The sequence below is a fragment of the Rattus norvegicus genome, chromosome 1 (assembly GCF_021556685.1).
Source record: "Rattus norvegicus strain SHRSP/BbbUtx chromosome 1, alternate assembly SHRSP_T2T, whole genome shotgun sequence".
NCBI classification, from domain to species: Eukaryota; Metazoa; Chordata; class Mammalia; order Rodentia; family Muridae; genus Rattus; species Rattus norvegicus.
The window spans coordinates 200,784,543-200,808,018 of NC_141534.1; the positions used below are offsets into that span (position 1 = coordinate 200,784,543).

Consider the following 23,476-nt stretch of genomic DNA (forward strand, 5'->3'; position numbering starts at 1 on the left):
TGTGGATTCCTGCATGTGACCTTATACAATTTAGTTACACTTCTAATCTCCTCAATCTACAGCTGGGAGAGATATACTTACAGTATATACCAGTGTTCATGGAAGGGCCCGTGGCAGAACACCCCGCCCCCAAGCAGGCACCCTCCCAGAACACTATCCCTAGACAGCTTGAAGGTTGGTCACTCCCAGCTAGCTCCCCACTTCTCTGGGCATGCCAGGGTAACACCCAATGCCTTCTACGGACAGTCTGGAGTAGCCAATAGCCCCTTCTGCTGATATTAATTATAACTGAAAACCAACCCTCACGACAATCTTCAGGTTTAAAATTCTTAACAATCGGGAGTCAGGAGAGGTCTGACCCACAAAGCATCTATGACAACCAAAAGACGTGATGTGCTCAGAGTTTCCAGTTACTTCCAAGGCAGGGAGGGAGGGCACTGCTAACCAGGAGGAAACTTTACCAATGCCCAATTCATAAAGGATCACACTGGATGGTCTACTGATTCACTCCTTCCCTCCCCGCAAAACAAGAAGTAGAACAGAAACCAGACGTATGAAATTATTTCTTTTTCCTTACAGGGCTCCCAACAGAGGAATTTAATGAGACTGACAGAAAAGACTACCCTCTCCAAATATAATATAGCCTTTAGTTATTAACAATGCACGAACACTGATTCATTAACCAAACAAACATGACCTTAACTTAAGAGACTAGTAAGAAAATCTGGGTAGGAGACAAACAGGCACATACCATTTTCTCAATTTTTCTGCCAAGTCTCAAATTGCTCTTAACAAAGAATTTTAAAATAATTTTTAGACTCATTTTTAAAAGATTTATTTATTTATTATATATTAAGTACACTGCAGCTATCTTCAGACACACCAGAAGAGGGCATCAGATCCCATTACAGATGGTTGTGAGCCACCATGTGGTTGCTGGGAATTGAACTCAGGACCTCTGGAAGAACAGTCAGCGCTCTCAGCCACTGAGCCATCGCTCCAGCCCTAGACTCAATTTAAAAAAAAAAAAAAAAAAAAAAAAGATACCTGTTTCCTCCCATTGTCTCCCTGTGGTGATTTCTTCCCTCAGCTCACTTTACGTAGAAGCTATTCCCTCTACACGCTCAAATGTTCAGTGTCCCAGGAGGGGTTTCTAAGTCCTGTACTCTGTAAGTCTGTAAGGGAGGTCCTGGAAATAGCTGGGCTGACAGACAGTTTGGGCATGGCATTAGAGAAGAGGTCCAGGGGGTTGGAACATGAAGGAGACACTGAGAAACAAACACCACACACTCTGTGTGAACTGCCTGCTGCCTGAGGAAGGGGTAGCTGGCTAACAAAAGTCAGCTACTTGTGTGGCTGGCTCCAGTCTAAGCCAACAGGGCACTCATCCAGCATCCAAGACTCCAACCACTGAGCAAGGAGACAGGAGCGAGACTAGAAAGATGGCAGTGAACACCCGAGCCTCGAAGGAAATGGAGCCACAACAGCCAGCCAAAGGACCCAGGCATAGACAAGGAGGCATCACAAAGGCGAGGCTCACTAGGGGTGCTGAAGGGAAAACCAGCAAAAGGAACTTCTAGCCAACAGAGATATCCTAGAACCAGAGTCCAGTAATCTTCCTTCCAAGAAAGAATGAAGAGATCAGCAAACTAACTCAACTTTGCAAATTACAGATTCAGACCACCATGTCAAAACTCCTTGGCGTAGATGGTCACTGAAAGCTACCAAGCCAGAAACAGAAGGAAGGCCGGAGAAGGAATCTGGTGACTTTCATATATGCAGGAGGACAGGTCAGTGCGCCACCATGTGACAGACACAGCAGGGCCAGGGCAGTAGATTAGAGGTTAGGATGGGGTTTCTTCCAAGTTTTAAGGATACAACTCCCGATATGCCAAATCCAGCCCCAAAGCAGCCCATGCAAAAAGACGACAGGGAAGAAGTACCAGGTGCCAATTTCTAGTTGCTCCCAATGCTATGGCTCACTGAATACCAAGAGGTGTGCCCTACCCCCAGCCACCTGCAGCTACAGGCACATGAACAAGCCCAGGGCAACAGGGAACAAGCCCAGGGCAACAGGCTCTGCACTGCTGTTAAACCAGAGAAAAGGTTCTTCTCTGAGGTTCAGGACACGCCTACCCCTGCACTGCCTGGGCATTACCTCACAGGGCCCCAAATTGTTAACAAAACCGTTGGTTACAGTTCTGGAAATCATTACTTAAGTCATCACTTAAACTGACGGATACAGTAGACAGAAGACAGACATGGCAGAATGACAAACAGTGGAGGTTCTACCTTCAGAGAACGCGTCATCAGGGCAGGGAGCACCGCCATGGTAGATCCCAAAACAGGCTCACCCAAGTCAAGTGTGCCATGATTATCAAGATTCCTTTTTCTCTTTGTGAAACCGCAGAGGCTACTGCTGTTGGAATAGATTTGCAAATTCATCTACTACTGGTGATGTTTGTTTTAGAAAAAGCTCAAATATATACCCAATTCAATCTATGGGACCCACATTGCTTAAACCATGAGCATCTTGCACAAAATGGACATATAATGAATCAGAAACCAACTGGCACGAAACACTTTTTTAAAAAACAATTTTAAACACACACACACACACACACACACACACACACACACACACACACACATGCACACACACACACACACACACGCACACACACGAAGCATGCATGAGAATAGCCTGAGGCGTCGAACCTAGCTTGTTTGAGATGGTCTCATTTGCTGCTACACACACCAAGCTAGCTAGCTGTCCTATGATCTCTCTGGGATTCTCGTATCACGGCCTCTCATTTCACCCTTGGATCATTGAGATTACAGACACGGTATTTCATATGGGTTCTGGGCAGTCAAACTCAGGTCCTCACACTTATGTGGCTTATCTACTGAGCCATCTCTCCTGCCCAGCAAACACTTTTTGTGAGGTAAATCAAACAACCTTGATTTGTGTAGGGATTTATGACATAAAATGAAAGCTTGACAGATTTCATCAAAAGATTCTTAGAGAATATTGGTTTGTTGGGACTTGGCATATAAAATGACCTGTGTTCAGACTTGCTGCCAGGTGCCAGGGGTCAAGATGACCTGAGTGGTCCACGACAGACTCATTCCGTATGGCCAGCATTGAGCCAGATGCTGTGTGATCCCTCACTGAACCTCAGTGACAAGGGGTTCTGCTCTTAACTCTACAGTCCAGATGTGGGCTCCTTGGGCTGCAGCCCCAAACTGTTCAGTGGCTGTGAGATGTTGACAATTTTATAAGCACCGTGAGTACCAAAGGCTCTCACAGCTAAAGCACTGATGATGTTTTGTGTGGGACAAGTCTTTGTGGTAGAGACTGTTCTATGCCTTTGCTGAGTTTGTTAGCATTCCTCTCCTATACAACCTAGGTGCCAGGAGTAGTCCCAATTCCAGTCATGCTGGCACCATAAGCCAGATGTGGTTGTGTAGACCTGTAACTCCCGAACTCGGGAGGTAGAAAAAGGTGGATCAAAGTTCAAGGTCATGTTCAAGGGGTGTGTGTGTGTGTGTGTGTGTGTGTGTGTGTGAGAGAGAGAGAGAGAGAGAGAGAGAGAGAGAGAGAGAGAGAGAGACAGACAGACAGACAGACAGACAGACAGACAGACTTGGGATGACAAAGGATCCTCTACATCCAACCTGTTAAAGACATCTTGCTAGCAATGTTAGCAAGGCCATAAAGACCTGGCTGGGAGCTATCCTTTATAGCAAACACTGCTCTTTCAACACTAAAATAACTGTGGTTGAGGGAACATTGTGAAACCAAAGCACTAAATTCTTCCTTATCCTCCAGTAATTGCTTGCTGTCCCTTTAAGAACCTTGCACACTTACTTCCTGCTGCTTTAGCCTTTCTACCAGGTATTTCATAGTGCCCCGAGGCTGTTCTTCCTCAACAGTTGCTGATTCAACAAGATAGTGAGGTCTAAGTAGGGGAGAAGTCACAGCGCACTGCCTCTGAGTTAGCCAAACCGGGACTGGCCTCCGTCTGGGAATGACATGTTGCCTTGAAGCTGAGTCTGTCTGCCCTTTCCTTTGACACCTGGAGGTTCTCCCCCAAATCCTCACTTGCTTTCTGACACATTTGCAGAGACGTGATGGGCCTGTCTACACGTGAGCTCCAATGACGGCGGCTGTCTATAGAATCAGGAATTTGCCTTGACCTTGACTACCACATGCAGAGCCCAGGAAACTGGGGGGAAAAAAAAAAACAAAAAAAACCCCCAAGAACCTAGACCCACCATTCTTTTCTCATTGCTCATGTGAAAAGATACCAGAAAGTTAAACCCCCAGACTTCTACATGGAACCTGGAAAATGGCAAGGGACCTCAGGTGGACTGGCTGCTGAAACGCAGCATTAAAGGTGCTAACACTAACAACAGATTTGGTTCAGAACAAAACTGGCTAGGGAGATGGCTCAGCAGGTTAAGAGCGTGTACAGTCCCTTAAGGAACCAAGTTTGGTTTCTAGCCCCGAAAACGGAGAGTTTATCTCTAACTACCTGTTATCCCAGCTCCAGCAGGATCTAATCTAATATCTCCACAGGCACCTGTGCTCATGTGCATACACGCACACAAGCATATTTAAAAATAAAATAAATCTTTAATCGAAAACAACAAAAACTACTTTAAGGCAGCGAGGAAGCAGGAACACACAGTGAGGACTATTTTAACACAAGCATCCTACGTAGGCCTTACAGCTAGAATATGCCAGGAATTCCTACATTTCTAACACAGTAAGATTGGAATGTCTTCCTAAACACAAATATAGAGAAGGTTCTCCCTGGACCAAGAGTTGGATGACTCAATCAAGGACAGATAAGGCCAAGGAACGGTAACCTTCCTCATAAGAGTTCAAATTCCAGTTCAGGGAAAGGCGAGAAAGGAAAGAGGGTGCACATTCTGCCCCCTTTTATCTGCTTTCCTTCCCTTTTTTATTTTTCTGATGTGGAATGGCTGACCACGAGGCCCTCATCACGCTGGGCCCTTTGACCATAGACCTTTGACCTAGCCACCAGAACTAGAGGCCAGTCAATTTCTGTTCACTGTAAGTTATCGGCCTACACCGTTCTGTAAGACCATAAGCCAGATGATGACACTGAAGTCTGGCGGATACTGCTCAGGACACTGCCAGCACAGCTAGAAACAGGGCCTAATCGCATCAGGAAGACGCAACTGAAATCACCTTCAAACACTATGAATCCATAGAATCACCAGAAACCACCACAGGGGTGCTAAGAGGTGGGAAGGCTAGATAGATGGCAAGAGAATTCTCAAGTGGACACTTGTGCCTCAATGCCACCTCCACAGAGGACAATGAACAGAAACACTAATGGGAATATTGCCACAGAAACAGTTAAAATGACCAATGAGCCTTCTGTTTCCATTAAAAGAAAATCCAAGATGCCTGACTGAAGCCCACAGCCAACCTTCTCCTCGATGTTCCTACATTCCAGGGAGCCTTGTAAAACAGGGACGTAACACACCAACCCTTGCACCTCGCATCTTCCTCAAACCAGGGCTCCAGTCCCGGTTTCCCTAACAAGGACCCTTCAGTCAGCTCAGGAGGCCCCACACACCCTCTACAGCCTGACCTAAACGATGGCCTAAACAATGTTGCTTTTCTTGGAAACCAGAGTTTCTCCCAGGAACCTTCTTCATCTAGTTCCTTTGTGGGTGCCTCAACTCTGCCCTGCCCCTCCCCTCTGCACTCACCCACCTTAGCACCCGGGATCTGAGAGGCAGAGTCTGCCCCCAAAGCATCACCGAGTGATGGTGTGAGTGGAAATATCTGACACCAATGGTGGTCAGGGCAGAGCGGTTTTGGGGTGGCCATGGCAAAGGGGCTTGAGAGAGTTGTGCCCATATAAGCGAGAGGCAGCTCTGTTCCCAAGGATGACCATGACCCGCCAGATTCTTCCCTGAAGAGTCTGAACTTGCAAAATGCTGTTTCCTCTCCAGGCCTCCTTCTTGGCCTTCCTCCTCTAAATGGTCTGTTCTGCCAAGAATCATCTGTCCAGTGACTTCCTGCTAGTCTACTAATTACAGCAACAAGAAATAACCCTATGGTGATGTCATGCAAACTTTCACTTCCTGTAGTGAATGAATAGGTTGGGCCAACAACCATGCCCAGATGCACCATGCCTCCATTTTGGAAGGAAACCAAGTTGATGGCTCACATATGCCAGGAAAGCTCTTCTGTTTGCAGAAGCATTTTGAAGGCTTCCTAAGTTACATAGAAAATGAGGTGTGGGACAGAGCAATGGCTCATTTGGTGAAGTGCTTGCTGTACAAACACGAGGGTCTGAGTTTGAATCTTCAAATCTTCAGCACTCACATAAAAAAAAAAAACTGGGCAGGGGGCTGGGGATTTAGCTCAGTGGTAGAGCGCTTACCTAGGAAGCGCAAGGCCCTGGGTTTGGTCCCCAGCTCCGAAAAACAGAACCAAAAAAAAAAAAAAAAAAAAAAAAAAAAAAAAAACTGGGCAGAGACTATGTATGTTTGAGTGTGTGCACATGTGTGTGCATGTGTCTGTATGAAGCCACAGTGCTGAGTCACTGGGGTATGCCGACGGACAGCCTGGCTCCATGTTCAGTAAGAAACCCTGCCTCAAGGGAATAAAGTGGAGAGTGATAAAGGGAGACACACAATATTGTCTTCAGATTTCTAGGTACACACGATAGTATGGCCCTTCCATAGACATGAATACAGCATACACACGCCAAAGGTACAGAGGTAAACATGTTCTCCATAGGTGTGTGCACCTACACACACAAGTTCACTTTTATCACATAATACACATGTACTCATGCATGCATACACAGATACGTGGGGCACCACTACCAACAGAAAGAAAAAGACATTGATCATGTATACAAAGAAAAGCTACATTTTCACAACACGTCATGAGATTCGGGACAGAAAACACGACCGGTTCCTGGCACATATGAGGCAAGGAGAACCGGATGGAGTTCCTTCATGCATAGGAGCGTGGAGGCAAGAAGTGTGGATTGACAAGGACACAAAGGCAGGTGTTTCTTCCTCTCATCCAGGTTCCTAGAGTAAGAGGAGGAGTTAAAGACAGGGAAGGAAGGACCTCGTGCCAGGCTCCAAGCTGCCTGCACTCAAACAATAGCTTTCCTCAGTGTCCCCCCACCCCCTTCGCTTGACCTGGCAGCCAACACCAGCCAGAGTTTAATCTTCTGAAGGGATCAAAGAATAAAGCTGTGCCCAACAACACGTTCTGGAAAGCTCTGTGCTTGGGATTTTCAACAAAAAGGCCTTTCTCTGTTGAGGACAAACAGGAACTTGCTCAGAAGAATAGACCAGGTTAGGTGATGAAATTTACCATGAAAAGGCTGTGAGGATGATGTGGCTGGTAACCGTGCTCCATACACCCAAACTAGCCTCAGTTTACCTCTCTGAGCAGTTAGTCTGAGGAGGCCTCTGCTTGGAATCTGTCGCCTCTATCGTCCATCTTGGCCACTGAGGATAAAGAACCAGGCCTGACTTTGGAGGCAGGTACTGGTAGGGAAAGAGAGGCGGCTGTTCACCAGCCCACCTCTAAAACTGTCCTTGTTCTGTGAACTTGTCACCACAGCTTCTCCAGATACAAGCAGACTCCCGTCTCAGGGGTGTCACAGGCTTAGACACTGGGGAGAACATTAGAGGAAACATTTGGGAAATGCTTCCTGAGGGGCCACAGGCTTCAATATGCCTGAGGAGAATAGCTTTTTGTATTAATCAGGACTCAGGTATTGTTATCAATTCTTTTTTTATATTTTTATTTATCTTTACTTTATGTGTATGAGTATCTTACATATCTGAGTGTACATGCCTGAGCCAGGGGAGGCCGGAAGATGGCACTGGATGCCCTGAACTGGAGTTACTGAGCCAACATGTAGGTGCTGGGAACCAAACCTGAGTCCTCTGTGTTAGAACTCTCCGCCATTAAAGCTGAGATATTACCAATTATCACATGCATTCTTCCCAAGTGAACTCCACTGACCAATTAGTCTACTGGTCAATGCCATCCCAATTCTAAGAGCTATTGGCCCTGTAGCCACCCCAAGATTCTCCTAACATCTACATCTTTCTAAACCCAAAACACATCTCCAATCTCTGTAAATTTGGGCATAGCTGACTTCAGGACTATGCCTCTTTAAGATGTAAGGTCATAGGCAGGTCAGGCTATGAGAAAGGCAAGCAGAGCCTACACTGGACGCTACCAACCAAGACCGCACTCATGAGAATCTTTAGACACCTACAGGTATTCTGACTCTCCCTTTCATTTTAATCTGGGCCTCATCAAAGGCAATGTTTCTTTCCACCTCTTTTCCAATCACTGATCATGGCCAGCATGGATCTTACTGACCAATTTTTAAAATCGGGGTGGGGGGGTGGGGCATGCTAGGTACCGGCCCTCAACTGATGAGTGCCTCAATTTTCCCTTAGAAGTTCAGGAGCCACTAGGATGTTACCTTGCTCTGTGGGCAGGTTCCTGGTTCTTTTGCCCACCCAGCCTACAGAAAACAGGAAGCACAATCTTGCACACCTGTTAATTCAAAGGCTGGTAGGCTATACCTCTGGCAGGACAGAGGGACATACTTGAAACCACAGTCAAGTGGCCTGTAATCTACTTGGGTGACCTTCCAGGCTTAAAGAAGTAGAACTCCCTCAGTACCCAGGCCCTATGCCATCAGGTTATGTTTACATAGATTGTGTCTTAGTCAGGGTTTCTACTCCTGAACAAACATCATGACTAAGAAGCAAATCAGGGAGGAAAGGGTTTATTCCCCTTACACTCCCATGTTGCTGTTCATCACCAAAGGAAGTCAGGACTGGAACAGGTCAGGAGGCAGGAGCTGATGCAGAGGCCATGGAGGGGTGCTGCTCACTGGCTTGCTTCCCCTGGCTTGCTCACCTTGCTTTCTTATAGAACCCAAGACCACCAGCCCAGGGACGGCACCACCCACAATAGGCCCTCCCCCCTTGATCACTAATTGAGAAAATGCCTTACAGCTGGGTCTCATGGAGGCATTTCCTCAACTGAGGTTCCTTTCTCTGTGATAACTCCAGCTTGTGTCAAGTTGACACATAAAACCGGCCAGCACAGACTGAGACTTACAAATAGTAGCTAGCTTTCCTGAGATAACAAAGAAGGCCGTTTTGAAACAGCCCACTGTGTACAGAGACATCAAGTCAATGTTTGAATGTGAACACCATAGTGGGTAAAGAACCAACAGCCCATTAATTTCCCTAAAACGTCCCAAAATGGGCACGCACTCACTGGTCCACTCTCACAGGATCGTGTGTTCCCACTGACAGAAGCTCCAAATCACTTGCACAGAATCAGCCACAAAATCAAGACAGGGGACTGCCCTCAGCGGTGATTTTATTAACCAGACATTCTCTCAGACGAAGCAGAGACCAACAGAAACCACAAGCTCTTCTTCAGTGAAAACCACTTCCACTCCAAACCAGCAAAGAAGGACTTAACACCTTTTCCTGTGGATTGCCAATGTTTTAGGCTGAATTTTAAAACCCAAGCTGGCGCTCTCTGCCCATTACTGGCCACCATGCTAAACGGTTCTGAACCTGTCTGTGTCTCGGCACATGCTGCAATCCTGTCAAATAAAATCTTCCCCTGAGTTAACACTGCTGAATATTTATGCTTCTAATATCACGGCTTTCTGCAAAGTGAACAAATCATTTTAACAGAGTGTAAATTCAACTACCATGAAGGCATTTTACACTCTGCCTAACTTCACTAAGACGCAGGTAAATCAAGCTTCCATAAGTCTACTTAAGGAAACAGAAGTCAAAACTTGTAAAGAGAAATGTAGAAGTCTCTGGATTAGAGAGCAAGCACATGCCCATATCCAGCACCAAGAGTCTACCTATTCTTTTAGCAAGCACAGAACAATCCAGCAGGGTCAGGGTAGTGGGGTGAGAGGCTGGTTACTGTCCGAACTATAGAGTGATAGGGACTGATCATAGAGGCAATCAAACCCCAACATTCCCTAGGGCTAAAATCTGGGTTGTCTTGGGTGTCCCCCTTGGAAACACTATCCTCTCTGGCTCTCTCCTAAAATGAACTCAATGGTCTAAAGCCAAAAGGTCCCCAGATGCACTCAAACAACATAAAAATGGAAAAAGAAGGCAGAAGAAGAAACCCATGTCCAAAGCAGCTGAAGTCATAAATTATTTACAGAATGAGGGAACTTTAGCCATGGCCCATCTGGAAGGGCCTGACGCGGGTCTCAAGCTGTGCCCCAAAGGTCGACAGCGGGTCTCCTGTCTGAGAGGCCAAGAACCTTTGAATTCACTGGGAACTATGGCTTGCTGTGTCCACGGCAGGAGATCCCATGTGGGTGACACCCACCAGCAAGGATCCATCACTCAAGCAACACTGTCTGCTCCACTCTGTATCCAGATGCAGCATAACACGACACATAAAACCAGAGAAGGGCACCGCACATCTTCAGTTCTGGTCCAAGAGTTAAGACATGACAAAGAGACACAATAATAATATAGCCTGCCCGAAGAAAGCGCTGGTCACATGGGAATTAATCTGAAGGCCAAACTATAATGACAACACCCAGATATAACACAGTAGATGAAGAAGCCGGGAATCCCCACAATATACAGGGATGTCTCCAAAGAAAGAAACATGAGCAGACAAAGCTGCATAGCAATGTCTGACCATTTAGCAATCACCGTGACTATAGATCAGAAGAGCTCGACCTGTCAGGGTTGAGAGTCAGCAGGAAGTCACAGGACATTGTGGCATAGCCCCTGAGCTTTACAGAGAGGAAAACGGTGAGGCAGTATCTTTACCACGTGGTTGAAGTTAACCTCTCCGGTAATCAAACCAAGTGGACCATACAGCGAATGAGGTGGGGTCAGGGACAGGACCTGCCCATACGCCGATTGTCCCTAGGCAGCAAGCAGGACCGTGAATGACTCGGCCCCTCTGGTCACTCAGGCAGACCAACAGTAGCACATCCGGGAGAACTTCTTGCTTGTGTAATGATTTTTGACTTTACAATATAATCCAACCCTTAATAAAATACCCTTGCCCCGGGTACCGTTTTCAGAGAGCTATGACTTTCCCCTGTGACTAGACTGTGGTGGCTGCTCAAGTCACATCCACATACAGTCTCCATGATCGCTGTACCACAGACAACTGATCGAGGACAAGTGCTTCAGCATTTCGCTTCCTGCAATATTAGCTCACAGGACAGTGAACCAGGCAAGGTCTGCATGGGGCCCAACAAGCAAGAATAAGACATCCTCTTCTGAGCCAGACTGGGGGTCACAGCTAAGACTGCCAGGAGGTCCAGGGAAGCCCCTGGCTACCTCTGCCATCTCAGCTGTTGATACTTAGCACCCATAGGACTAAATGATGCAACTCTGATATTTTACCTCTAAGGTTCTGAGCCTAACTCTGACACCAAATCCACCTATGAGGCAGTCTGAGCAGCACACGTTCTCAATCCACTTACACTAAGCTGGTCCTAGTTTCCCAGAACAGCTCTCTGGATTTCACATCAGGATGCCAAGAAAAATTGCACCCTGCCCTGGAGGGAAGGAAGTCCTGAGGACATCTGCTGCCCACCCTACAGCTCCACCAACAAGAACGTGTGTCAGTGACTGCTGGCCAGCACTGGGTAGGGTTGTGCTGTGCACACAAACATGTCCTGCAGGAATATGAGTTGCCCAGACTCAGTTTCCCGGTCTGGAAGAGGAAACGTTGCCATGTTACTTACTATGGCTATGCAGTCCAAACAATGACTGGGACAAAAAGTAAGGCTGCACTCGTCCTCCACAGCCCACACGAGCGCCAGCCCATAGCTCCGAAGCTACCCCCAGCAACATTGGAGCAATGCAGTCAGGGAGACCGGCCCAGTCATCTTTCTATTTTGAGCCCATGGCAGCCACAGAAAAGTGACTGACTGACTGAGTTAGGTGTCTGATTCAGCAGGAGGTGATCTAAGAGGCCACCCTCGCTTGCTTCAGAGGGGCCACCTTCTAAGTAGAGCCTCTAAACCCAATAGCCACTCAATACAGTATCCCTGTCTGGGAAGAGAGGACATTGAGAGGTGGTACTCTGGAAACGAACTCCCAGCCCCACAGTATCTCAGTATCGGCAGATTTCTAGCCAGGATGTCAGAAACACCACCGATAAACTCTTCACCCATCCTTTGTTCCCTGACCTGGTGTATGGTTAAATGGGGCAGGTCAGACCCACCCAGGATGCTGTACACTTCCTTCCTTCACTTTGCATTCTTGACCATTGTTACTCTTTCCCACCAAGGTGTCCTGTGGTTCTGCACCAACTGTCCCCCTCTCTGCTACCCCAAACAGTTCCAGGGGGTGTTGACCTTGCCACCTGTTACAGCTGGTACTCAACACCTAACCCTGAACTCTGTCTTCCCCACATCAGCAAAGTGTACTTGTCCTTGAACATTCCCCAGCCTCCATGCAAACAAAGCCTACTTCTTAGCAACGGCACACCAGGCTCCTCAACCAGGGACATCCGACCCAGGAACGATAGTCCAACCTGGAGCTCCTCCAACAGCCCAAGTCTTGGCTGGAGACAACAAAAAGCACCTTCCGCCCTCAAGTCGCCACCTATCACCTAAGCCTTCATTCACACTAATCCATCAACAGGAAAAGGGAGGCAGATTGCAAACAGCTGCCTAGTCCGAGATCAAGAGTTTTATAAGAGCCGCCAACATTTTTACTAACGGCATAATCATATCAGAGAAAACTCCCTCCTCTAAGATTCCTGCGCTGCTCTGACAGCAACTTAAGCAGCCAAGAAACGATGGTGTAGACAGTGATTCCAGCGGGATCCTGTCTCCTTCTCCTGCACAGGGCTGACTCTCTTTAATGACAGTGAAAGAGAGCTTCACAGACATATGGTGAGGGGAGCTACCCTGGGTGCAACAGCAGTTACATAAAGTGTTTAGTGGAGGATTTAGCTGTTGCAAAGATCCTATTAGCCGGAGACAATTTCCATCTCTGACTCCAGGGAGAACGGGAAGCTTTACTTCTGAAATCAGGGCAAAGAGCCTCCGACAGCAGCACTGAGAGGGTGCTCTGCTCCGAGGGTGTGAGGCTAGAAAACAGCACTCCAGGTTGCAGTGTGGTTCCTTCCCCTCCCCAAGCTGCCACCTCAGCAGGAGTGTTCTTATTCTCTTCCTCATTCATTCATTCATTCATTCATTCTCCTCCCCACCTCTCATCCGTCCCCTCTCTAAAACATCTACTGTGTGGTCCAGGCTGATTTTGAACTAAATCCTTGCCTCAGCCTCCAGAGTGCTAGTACTTGAGATGGCCCCATTTCATTGTGCACCTCATAGGTCATAGCTTTCTTTGCCCCGTTCTATCCCTTTACTTACTTACATCATTTCAGGTAAAAATGGACACCTCCCCCCACCCCCATAAGACATGGTTGAGTCTGAAAACATCATGCCGACCTAGTAATTTACTAGAGACCTTGATGGCAACAAAAGATTTGTTAGGTTGCCTGCCATTCATGCTCTCTGCAGTTTCCCCAGGCGCCTCCCCACTCCTCCCCACTCTTTGCCAGCTCTTGCTAGAGGCTCCTTCTTCAGCTCTCCCCTACACAGTCTCCTTTAGTTCTAATCTAGTGTTCCCTTAAGAGGCCCCATGCCCAATGCACCTACCAAAGTGGCTCCTGGCCCAAAGTATGTATGTCCTGGTGGACATGCTTGGGTACCCTCCAGTTCCTATGGAGCAAGCTCCAGCCCCAGGACACAGTATTAACAGAGGTGGGCCATCAGACAGTTGATTGAACCATGACTATAAAGCTCTCCCAGGAAAGCCCCTTCAGCCCTCCGTCTTGGCATACACCAAGAAAGTGCCACTTTTGGGGGACCCTCAGCAGACTCTGAATCTGCACGTCTTTTATTATTTACTTAGAAATATTGAAGGTTAAACCCAGAATGTCGTGTGTTAGGCAAATGCTGAACCACTGAACTAATTCCCAGCCTGTTTTCCCCCGCCCCCACTTTTTTAATTTAACACAAAGTCTCGGTAAACTGCTCAGGCTGGCCTTGAACTCACTCTAATTCAGACTTCAATCTTATAGTTTTCCCGCCTCAGCCTCTTGAAGATCTGAGATTATAGATCGACATCTCCTTGCCCGACTTCTGTAAGAGCCCAGCAAGTCAGAATGAAGCAACCTATCATCAGTTTGACACCAAGCCAGCATGGAAATAACCAACCAGGACGAGTGTTTTGTCTCTAAAACTGAATCTCAGTCAGCATAAGCTCATCCAGGGCTGTTGCAGAACTCGAAGAACTGTGCCTCACATGCATGTGTGTGCACATCAGCACAGGTGTGGGAGCCAGACACACACACCCACACACCAATTTCCGAATGAATAAACATGTAACAAGAACATGACCTCATCTTTCAGCCCTGATCTCAACCCTAAAGAGATGAGGGCAGGTCACCACCGTTCCCCAGGCTGGTCCTCAACAGACTGGATCTATGCAGAAGGAATAAACAGAGAGAGGATGTCCTACTGGGACCAGCCATGGCCAGCTGCTTTGTCATTCCTTTCATTGACTCACTCCTTGGGCCCATGGGCCTCACAATCCCTATCTTAACACATTTCTCCTAGAGTCTTTCTGCTGGGCTAGGAACACACCTAATTTGCTTGAACACTCGTGACCTCCATGTTCAATTCCATCTACCAGAAGTGTACCCTTTGGGGGACGCCTGGTGCCCTGTCACGCCAGTATGCAAGAAGATCTGTCTTGGAAGTGGACTAGTGTGGGTCTCAGTGCCTTTACCAATGAACTAGCCATTTTTTCATGGTCCCCAACTACGCTGTACTCTTGGGGACAAGTATTCTTTTCTCTGCACCAGACCTTAGGGGAACTCTGCAAATGCTTTGTGGAGTCATGAGAAGGGTAACAAACCCAGGAGCCAAAAGAGAAAAACAAAATGCCACTGAGACGGAAAGGACCTAGTGTGTGTCATAGATGCAGCACACAGAATGGCAGCAGCCAGTCAGTAGGAGTGAAAAGTTGACAGGATGAATAAGAAGCCAGTCGGCCACAGGCATGGGCTGGAAGGCTACTGTGGTTATGAAGAACCAACATGAACAGTGTAAATTATAAACCATGACCCAGGAGAAACATGTCTCTTGACCGCCCAAAGAGCAGCTGTAGGCATAGCTGCAGCGCCTTCTGGAACCACCTTAGCAAACTGAGAGGGCCTCTGAGAACGGCATCACAGACCACTGTAGTAACAAGCAGTGTTATCAGCAATCCAGTGGGAATGTTGAAGTCACTCCAATGACCAGGACCTGCCCATGGCTTCCAAGCTGGAGGAGATAAGTCAACACTGTCTGAATGTCTCTCCTGGAAATACCTTAGTGCTTCCGGTCCCTGGAATTCAACAGCCCTGACCAAGACCTCACAATGCTGCCTTGCATTAAAAACAGGGACATGGGAATGGGGAGACTCTTCAGTAGGTAAAGTTCTTGCCACATAAGTGAGAGAGGATTGGAGATCGGACCCTAGCACACCCATAGGCCAACCTGTAACTCCGAGCTTGAGAGGGGAAGACAGAACTCACAGAACAAGCTGGCTAGTTATAGCCAAGCTCTCTGTTCAAGTGAAAGGCTCTGCTTCTGTATATTGTATATGACTTGGAGAGCAACTGAGGAAGACACCCAGTTAAGCACCAGCCCACACATGCAGATGCTCTCCCCACCCCAGGGGAGTGATACCATTTTCAGAATCCCTACTTCACCGCACGGTACTACGTAAGCTAGCCACCTCCAAATATTCTGCTTGATGGAAGGAAGGGGGACAGCGGAGACCCTTCTGCGCCCCCTAACCTCCTCCCAGAGCCCAATTATCAGAAGCTAAATGATAAGACCTAGACTAAACCTCTTCACTTCGCTACTCCAGACTTGTCTTCTGCTCTAGCCAGGTGCATCCCATAGTTCTGTAGATTTTATATCCAGACAGACCAGTCTCACTCCAGCTTCCCTCTCAAACAAGGAGCAACGCGAGTCATAGCTCCCAAAGGGAAGTTATTTACGCCTCAAAACAAGCTGAAACCTACATGGAATATTTCAGCGCCTGGTAATATGATGTAAAATACATTTTTAACAGATCTGATCTGCCTCTGACAGATTTTTCTCAAAACTGAATGAGCACGCAAACACACGCACACGCGTGCACACGCACCAATGCTTTCCACAGAAGGAAGCAAAAGGCAAGCAGACGCTGCTAACGTGAACCTGCCTCTAAACACCAGGAGACTCAAAAGAATATGAAGTTGACAGGAAAACTCTAAAATTGGTGTAACAAAGCCCAAATTTTCCCTGAAAAGTTGACCAACTATGGTGACAGCCACACCCTACAAAGAACAGGCCAGCTGATCTATAGAGAGCAGTGTGAATCTTACACCAAGCATAAGCAGACATAGCCCCAGTACCTCACTACCTCAGGAATGAGCAACTAGGGAACAAATGGGTACTTCACACAAACCAACTTCCCTAGAAAAACCCCTGACACACAGTAAGCTCTTCTTAATGCTCAAAGAAACCACCCCTGGCAATCTAGCTGCTTAGGGGAAGCTCAGTGAGGTGAATGGAATGGCAGAAAGATCAGTCTTGTCTGCCCCTGGCTCAAGCTCAACTAGTCAATTCTGGACTATGGCTTCCTTAGAGAATGGGGCTTCAGGGGCCAAAGAGTTTCAGGATTAAGCACCCCAAATCTATGACAAATCAAAGAAGACTTGCTACAGACAGGTTAACATGCTGGTGTTAGAGAAGAGAGGATGCAAGTGCGGCCAAGGGGCTGCTCCTTTGAATACAGCATCTGGGGAAAACACCAGGGACTTGGTTGACACCTACTATAGATAGAAATCTCGATTAGGAACCGAGTTATCCTCTAGGAACATTATATGCTTCTACGTGACTTCCGGGTAAGGGATAAAGACATGAAAACAGGGGAAACAGCAATGACAGTGACCACAGTTAGCAATGCTCTTCTTTTTTTTTTTTTTTTTTTTTTTTTTTTTTGGTTCTTTTTTTCGGAGCTGGGGACCGAACCCAGGGCCTTGCGCTTCCTAGGTAAGCGCTCTACCACTGAGCTAAATCCCCAGCCCCAGCAATGCTCTTCTTAATAGGTCTCCAGATATGTGCAATTTATAAATAAATGTTCATTCATTTATTCCTTCTAAGACCTCTTTTCTTTCATTTTAAGGGCTGAGTGTGGGGTGAGACTTGTACGTGCCAGGTAAGTGGTCTGCCATGTACTACACTGTAACCCTAACTCCTCACATTTAATCGTCTTCCCTCTACTTACAAAGCATGGGACCACAGGCCTGTGTCTCATCGCCTGGTTTATGCAGTGCTGGAACCGAACCCAGGATTCCATGCGCGCTAGGTAAGCACCCTACACTGAGCTACCTCTTCCGCCTGCTTGCTTAGTTCTCTACAAGCCTATGAGACAGAAGGAAGAAAACCAAGGCACACAGAAGAGCAGGCATCTTCCCAAGGTAGCAGAGCCAACATAGAGAAGTGGGCTTGAGCCCAGACGGCTGCAAGTTAGGGGATAAGGTTTTACCAAGACATGAAAACAAGTGACTCCTCTTACACATACCAAAACCACTGCCAGGAAGTCCGGAGTCCATCCATGTGCTAAAAGGCCACAGAGGGAAACAAGAATGCCATCAGTAATAGCCATCTACTGTCACAAATGGGCATACAGGGAGAGCCAGTCTCTGGTAGGAGCTGATCAGGTCTCAGCCTCCAGTGGGTGCTAAGATCACTCTAAATGTTCAAGAGGCTTCAGACCTTGAAGAGTCAGGGAGAGAGGCACGGCTGGGATCCTGAGCGGGGAGGGGCACATGGTTTGTTTTGCCTCTGCTTCGCATTACGTGGCTTCTTTCTTCACATATAAGCAGTATGTAGCCAATAGTTTCCTCCACCAAAAATAACAGGCATTCACTACAAGTTTCGGAAGGTCAAGAAGGAATGTAAAAAGTCAAAACCACCCAAATTCTACCACATGAAGATAAATAAGCACACTATTCACCAGGCAAGAGCATCTCTCTGAGATCCAGACCAGCCTGGAACGCAGTAAGAATCTGTCTCAGATCAAATCACCATTTACCCTCAGACGGCCTCTTGAGTACATTAGGCCTCTACAGTGAGTCTTTTCCTTTTCTTAAAATCATTCAACTACGCATTTTAAGCTGTCGATGCTTGAGGTCTTGAGGAATTTTTGCAAGATGGTATGTCTCGTATCCCAGGCTGTGTTTGAATTCCCTAAGACATCAAGGACTCCCGATTCTCGCACATCTACCTCCTGAGTGCTGGAATTACAGGTATGCCCTACCACATCTACTTTATGTAATGCTGAGGACCAAACAATGGACAACTGTAGAAAATCAGCAGTCCAGTGTCTCCCCTTTTGCCATCAAAACCCACAAATGGCCAAAATCTTCGTTTTGTTCCTCCCTCCCTCTGTCCCTCCCTCCCTCTTCCTTCCGTCCTTCCTTTCTTTCAATGTGTATTTGGCCTGTATGTATGTCTATGCATTGTATGTATGGCTGGTGCCTGCAGAGGTCAGAGGAGGACATCAGATCCAGGGAACTATAGTTACAGGGGCTGTGAGCTGCCGCATGGGTGCCGGGAAGGGGACCTGTGTCTTCTAACGGGTGTTCTTAACTGTTATGTCGTCTTTCTAACCCTAACGTCTTGATTTATTAAAAAGAACCACAAGCTAGGTGTAGTGGACAATGCCTTGAACCCAGCACTGGGGCTCCCTGTGGGTTCCAGGCCAGCCTGATCTATAGAGTGAGTTCCAAGCCAGCCAAGGCTGTTACACAAACAAACAGTCTTGAAAAGCCAAAAAGAATCAACAATTAGTAGGTAGGAAAATAGAGGTGGTAGCCCTTTCTTTGACAGGGGACACTGGCTTCCATATCTGCTTGAAGCTCTGAGGGATTAACTTCCCAGTGATGGCGCTTTACCTTCTCCCAGCCTGCCTAGCAAGTACTGGACTAGACCCAGAGAGGGGGGTCCTTGCGCACAGCAGCAGTCTCATCTCACAGGACTTAGCTCTTTGACGTGCAGGTCAAATAGCCGTACACTTAAGTACAGGTCAGGCCCAGCACAGGCCTAAAGCAGACCAGAGATGGCTCACCATTGTGTAGCCAGCACCTATGTCCAGTTAAGGCCTGAGAGGATGGGTGGGGGAAGCTGCTGCTGTTTCTTCTGCAAAGTGTCAAGCAGAAGTATGGCCTTATTTATGTGCAGGAGGCGGGGGGCTTGCAAAACTTACCCGTTATTATCCGCTAGTGACACAGGTATTCATTCACACAGCGCATGGGGCCAGTGACCCCCCCCAAAAGGCTAGGGCGGTAGTGTTGCTGTGCCCCGTTCCTCAGAGGCAGCATGTGCTCCTCACAGATCACCCCCTGTCCCAAACCCAGCATACACATATGCAGGCACAGCAGGTAACCCCTGTCAAGTTTCTCCTGCTCGGTCTGGGTCCTTCACCTGCAACTGTTAAATGCCCGCTGGCCCGAACTGTCTCTTGGCTATGTACTTCTACCTGAGGTTTCCGGCCTATCGGGAAAACATCAGACAGCCTCGGTAAATAAGAAAACTGCCACCGAAGAACGCTAAAGCCTAAATGTTCTTTCTAATCCTGCCTGCTTCCCCGGGAGACCATTTCACCACCTCCAAGTACACGGGACAGCCACCAACTGTGACAAATCCCATTTTGAGCAGACTTTCCGCATTAAAAAGCACAAAGGTTAAAGATGGTTTCGTGATACATTGCCATCGAGGGCACATTTTGAAACTCGGAGTCAAATACCAAAGCAGGAGAGATTGTTTACCACGTTTGGGTTGATACATGGTCTCCCCAGTCACAGAGGCTGCCCTGCCCCCACACCCTCCCCACACACAGCTGGGTGGGAATTCACTGACCTAATATCATTGGACAGATAATTCCTTGCCTTGGGGAAAGACTGGCAAAGCCCATGGCATCTGCCGTTTCCAATCTATGCTTGGGAACACTAACTAGGAGCTCGTGCCAAGAAGGGAGGGGGAGGGGTAAGTAGCACAAACGCCTGCGACAGTGGCTGTATGTGAAAACTTAAAAAAAAAAAAAAAAAAAAAATCCGCCCCCAGCCTTGTGGGGAGTCACTGCTTTGCAGTAAGAAAGCCCAGCATTTGATTCGTCTAAATCATCTCTAAGCCTGCGTTAGAGAAAATAATTGAATTAAAGAGTTGCCATAACTCATTCAACTGAGATAAAACCCAGCCAGTGGGAAGCAAGAGGGCCACGCAAAGACCTATCTGCAAAGATTCACCATCTTCTGAGATAGTAAAGGGGGGGGGGGGCAATATAATATGGTTCAAAGGACAGATGGGACTTTCCTAATTGTCCCCAGATTCCTAACAGCAGGGGTGGTAACTAAGCGGTTTCAATTAAAAGTTAAAGAAACAGGGGAAGCAGGCGGTTAAGTTATGCCTGCTGCCGATAAGCCTCTACTCAGTCTGAGGGATGCGGCATCCTGACTTCAGACAGCCAAGTGTCAATGGCACATGAGCGGCGAAGCCATCCCAACATGTCACCATGACAAGGTGACAAGTAAATCTGTCTGTCAAAGGCACTGCCATGAGCAGTCATGTGAGTAAGGGAGCCAGGCACCAGGCGGGAGGCGATGTCAGAGACAGGGCCTCTGTCTCTGCCATGGAGGTTCAGAGAGAGTGAGGACTCTAGGGCAGCCAGAAGACTGCTCTGCCCTGTGGAAGGCTGAAAGCTGATTGCTGTGCCACAGAAGGAGCTCCACTGTGGGGTGGGCTTAAGAAACTTAAGCAGAACAGGAAAATGGTCCACAATACATTTTGACATTCCTTAAACCAGGGCTGCTCGAGTCGGAGCTAGTCTTACTCAGAGAACCTTCAGTAACCTTCAGTCTACAGACAATGGACTGTACTTGGGGACTCCCATGCTTTGACAGTGCCCACGATAGACCCATAATGAGATTATATCGGCCCCAAAATGCCAGTCAGTGAGACCAGAGTCAAGAAAGATTGCCTTAAAAAGAACCATGAAATTTCTAACGAACCAGAAACTAGATGGTGTTGATTACAGCTGAGTTAATTTTTCGCCGATGTGGGATTACCAGAGACTTGCTAACTTGAAGGCAGCTGATGGAAACGGGCAAGGACAAAATCAACTCTTTCGGGGAAGGGGTTGTATGGCAGGAGCATTGGTCATCCTCTGCTACATAATGAATATGGGGGCCAGCCTGGGATACATGAGACCCTGTCTCAAAAGAAAAAAAAAGGAGGGAGAGAGAACCAACACCTGCAGGCACACATGCTGCACAGGCCTACACAAGCAAAGATACACACACACATACACAATTATTAAATAAATATAAAATATTTCTTGGGATGAAACCACGTTTGGTCCACAAGTCCAATATGGACCAATCGCTAGCCCTTGCTTCCCAAATGGGAAGCAAGGACAATCATCTATACAATCAAACTCATGGTTAACAACAATGAAGTCTAAAAGTAAGTTCCCGGCTGGGGATTTAGCTCAGTGGTAGAGCGCTTACCTAGGAAGCGCAAGGCCCTGGGTTCGGTCCCCAGCTCCAAAAAAAAAAAGTAAGTTCCCTGTGCTCAGAAGGGAGGTGGCAGCTTGTGGCCACTGACAGGTTGAGTTATGGAGCCTGGGGCTCCTCCAACAGATTCTCGCATACGACTGTCAATCTCACGTGTGTAGACTGAGAAAAGGGCAGACGCAGGTAGGAAACACCATCACCACCGCAGCAAGAAGCACATCCTGGATACTTGTTTAGTGAAATTAACTAGTGGTTTAATGCACGATTGCATGGCGATGGGGTGGGGGTGGGGTTGTCTGATATATAAGAGTGCCCGATTTCTTCAGAGAAATTAACATTTCAATCCTGTTTTTATCTAGAAGTCATTAAACTGTGCAACATGAATTATTGGAAGTGTAGCGGCGAATTAACTCTATTCATCAGCGAAGTCCAAACACTTTAGAGCGCATCGGTAATGAAAAAATAGCACCTCGTCCTATCTCTTCTCATTAAAGGAAACCAGTTTTGCCTCTCTCAGTATATAAAGCTGTCTTCTCCTCCTGTAATTTATATCACCGTAAGCCAGTTCCCATTCTAAACTATTACACGTCTCCAATTAATTTTTGCAGCTTTTGCCTGAAAATTTAATGAGATAGTAGTGTATGAACCTGCTGACTCCCTGATTACGTGTGGGCTCCTGATCTTCACGCTCCTGTAATAAAATAATCTGATCCAGATAGAATGAGAAAGCATCTTCCCCTGGCCAGAACGCTCGAGGTAATGTGTTAAAGCAGGGGCCCCACACTTGACTTATTTACATCCAATTATAAAATTTACTGGCCTCAAATTAAACTGGCCCTACTCATCAACTTAGGAGAACAGCATAAGGCACGGTGGAATTTTCACCTGGGACCATTTCTAGAAGCTTCTAAGTGAATGGCAAGGATAGAGGACTGTTTGTCTGAGAATGAAGCTCTCTGTGGGGCACAGAAGCAAAACACATGGTGGCTCCTCACATCCAGCCCCCAGAGGCTGCCTCAGGGACTCTGCAGATAACACGTACCACAGGCCAGCTCCATCCGATTCACACACGGCTGTGTACATGTATAGGTACACATCTGTGCACGTTCTGTGATATTGAGTATGTGCAGGTGTTTACACGTAGGCTGCACCACCTCTCTGCCTACATAAGCAAGCATGCCCATGCATACATTTGGGTATGTCTGAGTCTGTGTGCATCTGCGGGCACATGAGCACGCAGTCATGTGAGTTAGCGTCTTAGTGTTTGTGCATGAGCGCATCTCAATGTGCCTGCGGGAGTCAGACAGAAATAACAGGTCAGAAGCACTGGCGCTCCAATCTCGGTCAGGGCTCCCTTGTTACTTCCCTTTGCCAAAAGATGAGATGCAAAGAGGGGGGAAAAACTGATAATACCTGGCAGTTACTGTTCATAAAGGACCTACCATGTTGTCTCTTTATTTATTTTTAAGTTAGTCTGTGCATGTGATGTATGTGTGTGCATATGATGTATGCAACTTCGTGTGTGCCTGAGAGGCCAGAGCCTCTGGGTGGGTGGGTGGGTGGATGGATGGAGAGAAGGAGAGAGAGAGAGAGAGAGAGAGAGAGAGAGAGAGAGAGAGAGAGTCTCCTATTGAACCAGCTTACAATTTTGGCTAGGTCAGCTGGCCTATAGAATCTATAGACTCTATAGACTCTTCCATCTCTGCCCTCCAGTGCTCCCCCTGGCTTCTCACAAGAGTGCTGAGGGTTCTAACCAAGTCATCGTGCTTGCAGAGCAAACCCTAT

The 23,476-nt window shown here is 47.4% G+C and overlaps 1 protein-coding gene across 21 annotated transcripts in view; it reads right to left on the bottom strand.

The window, feature by feature from the left end:
- Ctbp2 (C-terminal binding protein 2) overlaps positions 1–23,476 on the bottom strand; it is a 136,093-nt gene that overhangs the window by 60,603 nt on the left and 52,014 nt on the right. The window lies entirely within an intron of this gene.